This window comes from Monomorium pharaonis, chromosome 1, assembly GCF_013373865.1.
Source record: "Monomorium pharaonis isolate MP-MQ-018 chromosome 1, ASM1337386v2, whole genome shotgun sequence".
NCBI classification, from domain to species: Eukaryota; Metazoa; Arthropoda; class Insecta; order Hymenoptera; family Formicidae; genus Monomorium; species Monomorium pharaonis.
The window spans coordinates 6,734,786-6,749,736 of record NC_050467.1 but is presented as its reverse complement, the minus strand read 5'-3'; the positions used below and the strand labels follow the sequence as shown (position 1 = coordinate 6,749,736).

The following is a 14,951-nucleotide window of genomic DNA, read 5'->3' as shown; positions in this document are numbered from 1 at the left end:
TACGATCATGAGTATACATCGTGAACGTTAAAATTACAATGACGTTAGAACGATGTTTGGATAACGTTAAACCACATTGACATTACAATAATATTGGAACAATGTTTGATAATGTTGAACTACATTAACGTTACAACAATCGTATCATGGACATCAAGGATCGCGAGAAAATAGTGAATGAGATTGCAAAAACAAACAAATCAATCCGCAAGAAATATCGAGCTTTGAAAACCGGTAGGTTGAATGAAGATGTTACATTAGAGAGACATTTTAAATCCATTGTCGAACCTCTAAAGCAAATCGTGGAAAGAACCGCTAATGTAGAAGGTAACGTTGATGTAAAAACTGAGGCATCATCGATGAGTACAAATGTTAATGCAAAGAAGGTAATATTAAAACCTGGAAAAAAGAATGCAAAACGTAAGGTAAAAAAATGGAAATCTAACATGTCATGGGATTACTCAGATATGTCCACATTGTCCTCACCAAAACAGAAACAATTATATAATCCTCCACTAGTTTCTACTTCGATGGAAGCTTCTGAACAATCACATGAATCTTTGCCGAACAACACTCTACCCGTTGATGAGAATACTGCTTTCGAATATGAACAATCACATAAATCTTTGCCGATCAACACTCTACCCGTTGATGAGAATACTGTTTTTGAAACCCCAGTTTCACCGTTTGCAACATCCGTGAAACATCGATTACAAATGCTCGAAGGACAGCAAAAGTTGCGTAATTATCTTGGTCCGTTGGGACAAATATACATGGGAGCTGTGCTAAGTGGTAAAAAAGATACTATGGATAGCGTTTATGGTGTACGTTTTAATAACGATGGAATTACGCTTGGGGATAAAGATATCGATGTGGACAGAAACGATAATATAATTATAGATGGAATAACATACAAGGGAACACCAGGTCTTTACGAGCTAATATTTAAAAGAATTCCCGATGATGCTGTGTACACAGAGTCTGATATGCAAAAATACAAAAGTATACTGTTTGCAACGAATGCTCACAGACGTGGATACAACTCACAGAATCCTATAAGTGGTAATAGAGGATACAAGTATAAGTATATAATCGCTCCCCTAGTATCACATGTGTCAAGCAATAAAGTGGTAGGAAAAGGTTTACCACAAGAGACTACGATGTTACTAAATGATAACAAGATTGATTACATATATTGGAATGATCCGAACGAGTTGGTAGATCGTTTGCAATTGCTGGAAGCTTCGCCCCCCGCCAAGCCGGCAACAACGCTCACAACAATGAAATTTCATCAATTATTGAAGAACTCCGTGAAGCTGGTCTTATTATATAAATTAAACAGCGCTGCATTGATATGAATTAGTCAGTTAATACTGCTTGCGTCGAAATGTCGATGAATAAGTTCGGAACATTGCATGAGGATAATGGCTCGAGAGCTACTCGAATACAACAACAACAATGGAATGAATACGCTGAAAATTATGTACACGAAAATGCTCTTTGTCTAAACGATGCAAAAGAATTTGATGCAAGGTCGCGCAAGATACAACATGTAGCGCAACCGGAAGCTGACAGTGACGTTGCAACCAAACGATATGTGGAAGAGCGTATTGCAGGTGTGACAGGTCATTTGAATGACGTTGCAAGCAAACGATACATACAGGAAAATGCCCTTTGTCTAACTGCCGATGATAAAAGTTTTGATGCAAAAAGGCTTAGGATACATCATGTATCGTGGCCGAAAGCCTTCGATGACGCTGCACACAAAAATTATGTGGATGAAAACTTAAATAATGTTAAACTTCTACTGCATAATAGTATAGTTGAAAACATAAATAATGTTAAACTTCTACTAAATACTAGTATAGCTGAAACGATGCAGTATGTAGATAAAAATGTTGAAATTTTAAAAAATCTACAAAATGACTTTGAAATGAAAAACATGCAGAGAATAAATACCCTTCATCAGAACATGGAAACATACGTAGACTTTTTACAGTCTATGATATTGAAATTTCAGAAAAAATAGAATATTGCAGTTAAATTGACATATCATCAAGCTTAACAACAACAACAATGCTCACAACAATAAGCTTCTATTTATTATCAAGGAAATTTGCGAAGTCGGTTTGATTGTAAATAAAAGTTTGAGTCATACCGATATCAGTCAGTGTTGAAATGTCAATCAATGGATATTCAAAGTAAGACGAAATATACGTAACAACTCTTAAACAACACTTCATAATGGGAAAAAAGATAAAGAGATCTACAAAAACTAATGAGAGAAAAAAGGAACAACTTATTAGTAATGAAAGGCAGCAACTCGTTGAGGAACTACACGCTCCGGCGAGAAAAAATTTGCCGCGAAGACGCGTCATAGTTCATGGATATGACGATCTATGGCAAGCCGATATCGTCGAGATGATTCCATACTCACGTTTCAACAGAGGCTATCACTACATACTCACCGTTATAGATGTGTTAAGCAAGCATGCATGGGCCATACCACTCAAGAGTAAAGGCGGAAGCGAGACGGCTAACGCAATCACCGAGATAATTCGAGAGAGCAAGAGATGTCCAAGAAACCTACAAACTGACATGGGGAAGGAATTTTATAACGCCTACGTGCAAAAACTCTTAAAAAAAATGATATTAATCATTATTCCACATATTCGATGTTGAAGGCATCGGTCGTTGAGCGATTCAATCGCACGTTGAAAAATGACATGTGGAAAATGTTTACGTTCAACGGAACCTACAAGTGGATCGACGCGTTGCCACAGCTTGTCGCGGAGTACAATACGCGCAAGCATCGAACAATCGGTATGCGGCCTGTTGACGTTACCCCCGCGATCGCTGAAAAACTGTTGACTACCGTGTACAGCACAATAAAGATTGTTGGTCCAGCAAAGTTCAAAGTAGGCGACTTGGTACGCGTTAGCAAATACAAAACAGTCTTCGAGAAAGGTTATACACCAAATTGGACCACGGAGGTGTTTAAAATTGTTAAAGTACAGCGCACTAATCCTGTAACATATCTGCTCAATGATTATCGTGGTAAATCTATCGCTGGAGCATTTTACGAGTATGAGTTGCATCGTGCGACTTATCCAAACATGTACCTCGTAGAGAAAGTATTACGCAAAAAGGGGAACATGGTTTACGTCAAGTGGTTGGGATTCGACGGATCACACAATTCTTGGATTCACAAAGACAATATTACATAAGAATATTTTCTTTATTATAATCATATAAAAAAAAATATTGTAAACATATGAATATAAAATACATTTTTTTTTACATATATGAGGTTTCTTTATTATCCCTCCTCAATATATTCTTCTTATTATTAATACATACACGTTCTTAATGTAAAATGCATATAAAATGGCTATAATGTATAAAATACAATCATCCTTAATACATATTTCAATGTTCTTAGTATTAACTCACACATTTTTAATAGAAAATAAAAACGTAAAATGTATATTATGAAATTACAAAAGTATAAAAAAATACATAAAATGTAACATAAGTGTATAATGTGAAATACATGAAACATTAAATCTACAACTATAAAATAAATGTAAAATGTAAAATACATGAAATGCAACGTATAAAATATATAAAATGTGAGATGTAAAATTAGAAAATATATGTAAAATACAAATACAAAATACATAATGTATAAAATACGATATATTATAAAGGTATCCGATAATGTCCCCATGGTAATGTATTTACAGTCGAATCTACATATCGCTTATCGTCGTATGGACTCAGAGCAATTTTCGTCTCGTGGATGGTGTACACCTCATGCAATTTCGATCTTATACAAGTCTGCTGTCGTGTCATTTCAATTTCATCTCGCAGACACAGCATATAATCGTCGAACGTTATAGTATGCGCTATGATGTTACTCTTGACACCTTTGACCTTTTTAGTGTCTTTTCTACCGTCTACCCTTAATGCGTACATTTTTGCTCTAAGTCCAACGAACTCTGTCATTATCGCGCCATTATTTTCATCTTTCATCAGCCCTAGTTTTTTTTTATTGACACGTGGAATACCATATGCATTGTCAACCGGATAATCGCTCGTGTCAAATCTACTAATGTCACGCTTCATGATATCGTACACATCATTGCACTCGATGTGATATATAAGACTATCCGTATCGGTGTACATGACTTTACATTTATTGTGAAACAATGGTAACATATACTCATAATGAAATTCATACAAACATGTCTTGGATATGTCAAGAATAGACATACCCACATAAATCGGTTTGTCGAATTTTGTCTTAAGTTTTCGCAATTCAATGGCGACTAGATTTTCCGAAAAGACGCTTCGACTATGGAAATTTGGTTTCGCAATCATTGCCTCAGCGCCATACCGCCCGCCCCACTTTGTTAATAATTTTACATTAACGTGATTGCGCACGTTCTCCATGGTTTTCCCGAATACCGCGTTGTTCATTAATTTATACAAATTTTTCTCAAAATCGTTCTTGGCATGAGTTCTGAAATTTGTATTAAGCTGAATGTAATTGCGAAGCCATGAAGATTGTGCGAATTGTAATATACGGTATATCTTTGTGATACGAAGACCGTGACGCATGCACTGCTGCAGATTGCGATAGTGTATTACGTAACGCTTCTTATCATACAGAGTCGCGAGGAGCTTGAGCTGCAACTTGCCAGGCGGTTTTTCATGCGTTGGACAGAATGGTAGATCGGTGTGCGCGTTGTGTTTATTTTGTGGGTACTCTAGATCGACCTCGAAAATATAACCTGTGGGCGAATCTGAAGCAATTGTGGTAACGTCAAAGTTTGAGATGTTTTTGACCCATTGAAATTCGGCGTAAGGCAATGGTTGACACATTGCCCATCCGTATAGATTGTTTACGTCAAAGTACATGAGGTACGACGATGGTTTCGATGGATCGTACGACTGCATGTGCTTGTTATTGGCCCTCGCATATCTGCACGAACATTGGCTCAGGCCACCGCGTATGCCACGCTCGATAAACATAACCATTTCAATATCTGTGAGTAGTTCGAAATTGATGCAAGTATGTTTCAGCATCGCGTCCCATGTAAAACCCGGTAGAGTATAATAATATGCGGGGTCGAGTCCGTAACTCACAACGCAACTGTCACGAAAGTTTTCAAATATATCAGCTAACAACAATACGTCGGTTTTCAGATACAGATCGCTGTACTCGCCCAAGGTTTGAATGGAGAACTGCTGCCACACGTTGACAGCGTGTGCGTAATCGCTTTCGGATACAGTGTCGCCGGTCAAAGAACTGTAAAATAATTCGCGCGGCGGTAACCATGTATCCTGCAACTTGTCCACGCAATCTACGTATTCGTAGGGAAACACGCCTTTTCGCGTCAATAAATCAAATTTTTCTGCAGATAAATTACTGAATTCACGTTGCAATATTGATAGTTTATCATTACTGAGAAAGGATGTTAATTTGTCAAGACTCGTATTAAGAAATTTGAAAGAATCGATAAACCGTAATTTTACACAAATTTTCCGCTCATTATCTTCAGTGTTTTTAACATGTTTAGTAAATGAAATGTATTTTTCTTTTGTGATGGGAAGTAAGTCGATTTTCCCTTCGTACGCGGTAGCTATCTCTTTGATGATGAAATGTGCATCATACCCAGATAAGTTGTGAAAAACTATAGGAATGCAATGTGAATCTTTGTAATTTAAATTGCAATCTGAATGTGCGGGACCTCTATAACGACCGGTCAAATGACAATGATCGCGTGCCCGTGTGTCGTTTGGCGCGAACGGTTTTTCACACACATGACAGTGTGTAGCACTATTAAAATTTTCCCATTCGTCTCGCGTGAAATCCATGGGGACATTAGCCGACAGAATATCCTTAACGTTATGCGCTATATTTTTTAATTGCTCTGCGAACCATGCAACGCAATTTTTACCGTGATGAAATCGATACCTTGATAAAGACTCATCGTAAGTGCAGTGCATGTAATATCCAACGCTGAATACTTCATGATGCTGAGACGCATATGTCGGCATTCTCGGATCTGTATTTAGCTTCTTTAGAACGCATTCCAAGTCAGCATACACCACAAAGGGAACTCGTTCCTTTCTGTTGTAGTTTTTGAAACTCAGCCATTTGTTATCTTCGCTCGGTAGTTGGATAGCACAGTCATTTAATTCTCGACAATCAACGACGTGGGCTTCCAATTTCTCGTTCGTGCTGAAATAGTGCAAACATCTGCAAAAACATAATTTATTATTATAATTTATTATAATTTGTTTCTTTTATACAAATTTTATAATTTTATTGAAATATACGTACCGATCGCACAAGTATTTTTTATGTTCATGTTTACTGAGTTGTGAGCTCACGAGGCGGGATAGATTCTTAATCCATGTGAAATGTCCCACATTGTCATCTCGCGGGTCCTGCAGATACAACAGATTGACATGCTTCTCTTTCTTCTTATCAGCAAGCCGTAGTGGTAAAATTGCAAGTTGTTCCTTTGTTTTTTCTGTGCAATATACATTGATTGAGAGATTATTTAATTGTTCAAATTTTTTTATTTGATTCAACGTCATTGGAAACTTAATGTTTTGCAAATTTAGCACTGTCGCATAATGTGGATATGAAGATTCCCGATATGAATGTTCTTTGGCAGGATGCAAAGCAGCGACCACTGACCATGCAAAACATGCATCATCCATAGATTTTACATTGATCACCGCTTTCTTCATCATTATCTCCCGAGGCAACTGGATATAACACCCTGCATGCAATGGATTGTGCTTGTTGATGTTGACCGTAAGATTAAGGATTCGTGATAACGCCCACCCGCTATCACGTTCCTGGAAATCTTCGAGGGATGCCAATATGAATTCGATGACATGCTGCTTGTACCACTCGTATAAGTTTGATGTTTGAAAGAGTTCATAGTTTTTCGTGTTGATACTCTTATTAGCACGTTTATCTCCCGTCACAAACTCACCATTGAACGTGGTATTCACTTTTGCACTGTTGTGTCTTTTTATAACGTCTTGCACTTGCTCGAGCACTACACTACCAGCGTCTTCCAAAAATTGTCGCGGTTCAATATAATCAGCGTTGATTACAGCACCAGTCAATATACGATTTTCAAATGCTGTATCGATCTCTCGCCAAACAAGTTTTTTCGCGTTATTATAGTCACTAGTGCCCACGTATTCACCACCGATGTGCATGAAATGTCTCTCCAAGCGAGTCTTTACACCCTCGAGTCGTGTGATTCTAGCAACCAAAGATTGTCTATGTCCGATTGAGAGTCGTGAACGCTTGACACGACTGCGTTCTTCAAGCTGTTTAATAAACTCCTCGCATCGCTGTGCCCATGCAAAATATTCGCTTAAGGTGATGATTTGGTGGGACCGCTCCAACAGATCTCGTTCAGTTTGCTCGAGATCTTCCATGTTTTACATTGTCTTTTCACACAATTTTTTTATATTTCGAAGCACTTGCAAGTGACTCTGTCACATAATTCACAATACCACACTGCATCAATGATATTATAATCATGATAATTCATGATTATCAATTCGATGCACTTTCCAATGCCTGTATGAATCGCAATATATAGAACTTCGTTGTACTCAATCTTTTGAATGATTTTCATTGCCCAATCATTACAATCATAATTTTTTTCATTGTAATATCGTAGTACACCATATTTATAGTGCCATTCAAATTCTTTGTCTACCTCTCTCTTGCACTCATCCAACATCCATCTATATACTTCCCATCGCACGTGATATGGCCAGTCATATGGGGATTCAGTTTCAATATCAACCCCTTGTCTGACGATGCGTTCACTGGTTCCACGTATACCGAGTTCGCGATCGCATAAAAACTGTGCCAGTGATATTCGTTGTACACCCGTGAATCTTTCTCCTCGTAGATCCTCGTCCTTCAGAATATCAATGCTATCTTGTCTGTATTCAGCATCATGATCACAATTATTATTGTTCAATATATAGTCTAAAGCGTTGTCATACTGGTTGAATTTTTCCATATTACCTACGTAAAGGTATACACTATTATAATGCAACATTCAGTTTCTCTCACTGCGTACATACAGGACACATGTTGCATTGGAATATCAAATACAATGCTCTTCTGCAGTTTGAGCAATAACGTTCATTCACTGCAGCATGTAGTTCGATTTTATGTCTTTTAACAGAGTATATCACTTCTATATCACCGTGGTCAGACAGATTGATCATGCATGAAGTGCATACAACATCATTACCCGTGGAATAATAACTATACATAACACACACTTTGGAACGTTCGGTTAATGCACGAATTTGTTTGCGAGACACTACCTTAACGATTTTATTGGTGGAGATCTCACTTTGATCGCTGTTATAGTCACTGTCATCTGATAACGGGCTGTCTTCGTCCAACAATTCATCCATTACTGCTTTAAAATTATTATACTTGGTGGGACCACTCCAACAGATCACGTTCAGTTTGCTCAAAGTCTTCCTTGTTTTATACAATTTTTTCCACACACTTTTTTCACAGTACTTGCATGTAATGTTGTCGCATAATTCACAGTTTTTACCAACCAATACGCGGATGACTTTCAAATCCATGATTTGACACGCTTAGTTCATCGTTATATATTTTCGTCTAGCGCTTGCCCCCCCCCAAAACTTCAACATCATATTTGTTTCATACTAATTATTTATGAGAACATGACAAATATCGATAGCGCATTATCATCACGGAAGAAAACTTAGCTTTTACATTTATAGGTTTTTTAACAGATAATCGCATACCTTTCTTAACAAACCTTTGTTATAACATTTTTAAAAACGTATGTTTAATAATGTCTAATATAAGTTTTGAACAGATAATTGCATTCCTTTTTACTCACCTTTGTTATGCGATAAGTTAATGTACCTAATGGTACCCTTCACTTAAAAACTACCATATCATTAAGAATTAGTAAATTCCACCCGATAAGCGTCCCCGCCTCGCGTGACGTTGTCACCCCCGCACCACCAAATACCCCCCCGCCCCGCTCCCCGCGCATTGCCCCATGGCTCAGAACCGGCCCTATTACCCTACTTATACGCGTAAAAAGTCGATAAATAAAGCAATAAAAAAAAAATATTTTTTGTCCTCGATATAAAGTCCAATTCACAGATGGATATTAATATGTATACTTTAATTCTGGAAAAGAATTTCCAAATTTATAAAAGAGATATATACGAAATCTCATTAATGATGTGCATGAATAACTCTACATTATCGACCTCGATCAAGTTTGAGAGGCAGTCCAGCATTGCCTTAATATTAATCTGTGAATTAAACTAGTGCTCTGTGTCTATCCTCGGACCGCCTCGTACCGATTCCTCACACATATATACGAAATTTTCTCTGAGGCTTTTTTCTTATACTAAAGCTTCTAGCTTATTTCTGCAAGCATTTTATTATTCTTTCATATAATAAGATTAGTGCGTACTAGTTATTTGTACTTACAAAGTTTTTAAAACTTATGTGTTGCAAATGAAAGATACGAGACGACTGCACAAAAGTATAATTTACTAACTTTTTTTGTTTTTTACATGAAATTATAGAAAGGCACTATTTGTTATTGTCTATACTTTAATTCTAGAGAAGGATTTTTAATTCTATGAAATCAGTAAAAAAATAGGCCTAATTAAAAATAATAACGTTCAATCGGTAAAACAGACGACTCCAACATCCCCTTAAATGATAAAATGTTTCCTAGCAACGAGACACCATGCGATATATCGAAATTCACTAACAAACAAGCAATACATATAAATCTTCTGACCAAAGTTATTATTATTATTATTATTATGAATATCATGTTTTTAAGGATCAAGCTCATACGTAGTAATAAAGTACTACGTATGACTTAAGGGGGAGAGTGTAACGTACGCGAGAACATTTAAATTAACTAAATTGTAATAACTATTTTTAAAACTAAATTTAAATAATAGAATACATGAGCATTGATTTCTTATTTGGTTGCTGTATTGATTTCTTATTCGGTTGCTGGGATTATCAAGTGCAGGTCGATATCAGAATCAAATCGATTGAGCATAGGGTTACACCCTGAGACAAAACCTTCCTCCTCCACAAGAAAATAAGTTTGCGTAGGGGAAAAAATGCGGCTTTAGTAAAGGAAAATTAAGTATAAATAAATGAGCTAAATGCTCAGCGTTAGTCTTAAGTCTTTAGTCTTGAGTCTTAAGTTTTTAGTAAGTCTGTAAGTCTGATAATTAGCCTTGTAAAAGTCTAAGTCAATTGCGATACTACTCGGGTTAGTCCGACAGTTATTCAGTTAGTCTGGGATTGTCGTGATCTTTAATTTGAGCGATCTTAAATCGAAGTCCTTAGCGGACCAATCTTAGAATTCAGGGTCAGTTTGTTGTTTCGAAGTAGAATTTGGAATTAAAGGTAATTAAGTTAAATACTTCTCAAGTTCATTTAGTTTTCCTTTCAATCTCTGTCGCTGCCTTTTGAATGGCAACAGGTCAAAACTTAACTCTGTCGCTGCCTTTTGAGTGGCAACAGATTCAATTCAAACTCTGTCGCTGCCGAGAGCATCGAGCCAGATCTTTCGGGCCCTGTCGCTGACATTTGTGTGGCAACAGACCTGAATCCTGACTCTTCCTCAGGTGTGGCAACTGAGTGTAATTAATTTAAACCTAACTCTAATATTAAATGCCCAAAAAGGGTGGTAGGCGTGTAAGAATTAAAAAACTAAGATATCAAATTAATCAAGCGATAATCTTTAATCGCGATCTTCTTAAATTTATTTACGAATTAGATAAACTCTTGATTCAACCTTCCCAAAAGTCTAAAGAATTGAACAAATATAAACTTATCAGGATTGATTTTAAAATTAACTTCCCTCATTTTAAAAATATAAAGAAAAAAGATCCTAGATATCAAACTTATAAAATTCGTTATCTATTCGGTGAAGATTAATATTTTTCACAAACTTGTCCATCCCCGGGTAAATTACTTAAATGTATTGACCCAAAACGGACATAAAATCAGAACGTGACAGCATTCTAGACTTTTTGTAGCACATCCCAATGAGCACAATAATGTTTGAAAAATATTTTTTTTAATGTTTGAAAAACATTTTTAAAAATATTTGAAGAAACATTTAAGTATATGACTTTATTTGTAGAACTTTTTACAAGCTTCATTTTTTGTTTGACAACTTTTTCCGTACAATTAATACTTTATGAAATAATTAACAAAAACGGTTTTACCTTTGAAGGGGATCTTATTGTTAGTTTAAATTGCACAATATATTGTTCGTATATGTTATCTTTAGAGGAATACGGTTTCATTTTGTACATATATATAATGTAGATTTTGTACACTAAGCAAATATTGTCATCAAGTGACAGCTCTATATATGTATTAAAAATAAAATTTTTTTTCGTTTTTAATATTAAATCGACCGCATTCCTCTACATTTTGACGCGTACTTTAATTCTACAAAAGAGTTTTGCGATTCTATAAAGCCAATTAAAAAATTAGTTTAATGAAAAACATCGGTAAAACAGACGTCAAAAAAAATCGCACAGCGATGAACAACCACTCAAAATAAAGAAAAAAGATCCCGTTGTAAGCAGTTCAATTAGCAAAAAGTCTTCGCAATTTTTTCCACAGCAGGTGCAATGCAGCAAAATTACATAAAAATTTTTATTTTGACGAATTAAGGTTTATCATTGTGCCGTTTCGTGAAAAAAAAGATAATTGAAATCGCCAAAATTCATCTAAAAGTAGAGAGATTAAATTTTAAAGTGCTTTTTGGCAAATAAAAATGCGATGATTTTTCATGATGTTATAAGTTATTTGAAATTATGCAAAATTTCGATTACACAAATTTTCGTATGTGCTAATTTTGTTAACCAGCATATAAATAATTTTATTTCCATTTTAGTAAGTACTTCTGAAGAGCACTTTGATACTGTTAAGTGTATGGATCAAGGTAATTAAAATACTATTTTTAAAAATATTTAATGCACAAATTTGTGTTATATATTTAAATAAATTTTATATTAAATATTTTATTATGAAAATAAAAATGTGTGAAACATGAGCTATATGCAATTATTTTATTTTAGCAAGTACTTCTAAAACGTCCTTTGTTTCTATTAATAATAAACAGATAATTAAAATATTGTTATGCAAGCACTCACATTTCTTACATTTAAATTTTAATATTTTTATTGAATCATTGAAGGTACATATACATGTGTGGAGCAAAACAAAAACTTTATTATTTTTGGAAACATAACGTGAACATAAAGATAAATTTTGTGATGGAAAATGTACTGTGAAACAATATTGAGACAAAATCGCAAAAATTATGCAAGAAGAAGGTTGTAACGTAAATGTTCAATAAAATTTCAAGCAATAAAAAGAACATATAAAACTATTTTAGGTCATAATAAAATAAGCGGGAATAGCCGCAAAGAATAGGAGTATTTTGAAGTATGTAACACAGATGTCTCAATTTATATTACATGGATGTTTTTATAATGAATTTACACACACACACACACACACACACACACACACACACAATAATTTTATTACAATAATAAGTATGTATCTTTTTAGATTATGCAGGAATTATTCGGCGATAAATCTTAAATAAAACCTTTATCCCTGGCAGGATAACACTTATAATTAGATAAAGAACAAAAAGAAAATATATATTGCAAGAAAGAAGTAAGATAAAAAAAGAAAGAGAGTATGTCTGACATATATAAATATAGAATATAGTTATATTTTGTATTTATAGTTTCAGGTACTTTTGATTCAAGTACTAAAAGAAAAAGAAAGTTTAATATAAAAGAATATATATTACAAAGTAAGAAAGAACGGAATAAAAAAAAAAAGAAAAATTCGATCAAAAGAACACGAAGAAAAAATGCTTTCTTTTAAACAATTCGAAAATTTAGTGGAAAAATTACTAGAAAGAGAAAATTAAGAGTTATATGAAAGCAAATTTTCGATTTTATTATTAAAAAGTACAAAGTTAAAAAGTTAAAACATTTTATCTAATACGTACCAAAGTGTTAATATTAACACAAAGATTTATTTATTTTTTAACTAGAAAACAAAAGTTGCGATTTTTATATAATAAAAAGTTATTTTTATGAAAAAATTATAATTTATGAAGAAAAAAATAATATTTATTCATTTTTTTAAGTTTAGCTACAAATTATTGTATGTGATAATTTGTAGTTTAGAACAGAATAATAGTAGTTTATAAGTTTTAATACAAATATGTGTTATGTATTTCTGATATTTAATTAACATGTTTAATTAAAGTATATTTTTTATACTTTTGTTTACTGTGATAAATATTTTATTTTTGTTTATTATAATTAATACTTATTATTATAAAAATATCTTGTAGTTATAAACATTTTATAATAGCTGTAATAAATATAAGAAAAAAAAAATAATTAAAAATTTAAATTTTATATTTATTTTTTCATTATAACTAAAATTTGTTTACTTATACGGCTTTACAATTATGTAATGGTAAGATATACATAATATAATTTCTCTTCTCTAAACCTTCTATCTGTGCATTATTTTCTAATACCTCAGGTTGTGCTTACATAATATTAGATTGATCAACGATAATAGAAATGTCACTTAAATCACTTTGCATTAAACAAATATTATGCAAACTACAACAAGCAATTATACATTTTGCTATTAAGTCTGCTCTTTGCATTGGAAGTGTATCTAAAATACTTCGAAAACGTCCTTTTAACAAACCTATTGATCATTCAACAATCATTCTCGCATAAAAAAGACATTCATGAAAATAACTTGTCTCTCAGACATATGACCATTGTCTTTGAACGGTACCATAATATATTTGGAAAGACGATATGCTGCATCGCCTAATATATGACTATCATGTGGAAAATTTGCATTTGTACACATTTTTTTTTAATTTGATAATCTGAAGACGCGCATATCGTGTACAGAACCAACCTGTCCAACATAACAATGTATAAATTTTAAATTTGCGTCACAAATTATCTAAAATGAAAGTTATATAAGCTTAATATAAATCTTGTAGATTTCACACGTATAATGCTCTTAATAGTATTAAGTACATATGTAAATTTGAAATATAAATAAATAAAATAAGATTAAAATATATGATTTTTAAAAAAGTAAAATTAATTACTTGTAGCTGAATAGAATAAAAACCATTTCTATTTACATAAGAATCATTGTCTTTTCTTGGTGCAAGAATCAATTGCACCAATAACTCCTGGGAAAGTATTATTCCGATTAATTGTTTCCATAGCCTTTTCAGTTTCTTCTAATGTCCACTTAATAAATGTTTTTCACGTTCGCATATAAGATATTTACTACTTTTTGCACACTTTGCTATGCTGTAGCTTTGCCAACGTTAAATCTGATTGAAACACATTTAAAATAGTTTTTCTGTTAATTACATGTTTTTAATGCATAATTGTCAGTAGAGATTTATATTATGTTATAAGTATAAATATGTATATTATATATGTATATAATGTATATTTATTTTTATCTATAAGAATTTGGTGTCGCCATCCACCAATGGCTATTAATAATTGTTTCTCAGGTGAAACTGGAAGTCTACCAAATCTGTTGCTTTGTTTACATAGTCTTGGTTTTAACAACTCTAATAAAAAATAAAAAGTATTACGTTTTATTTTAAAATAATAAATAATATTATCTAGAGTTCTTTTATCAACAGCAATGCTTTATGTACAGTTACATTTAATAATAATTATAATAATAATAAATAAATTTGTATATGTATAATTCGTGAAATTTTAATAAATTCTAATACATATTCTAC

The 14,951-nt window shown here is 33.4% G+C and overlaps 1 protein-coding gene across 1 annotated transcript in view; it reads left to right on the top strand.

Annotated features, from left to right (window-relative positions):
• Positions 1-14,951, top strand: part of LOC118645056 (nucleoside diphosphate kinase-like) — a 37,030-nt gene that overhangs the window by 16,706 nt on the left and 5,373 nt on the right. The gene's annotated exons all lie outside the window — the stretch shown is intronic.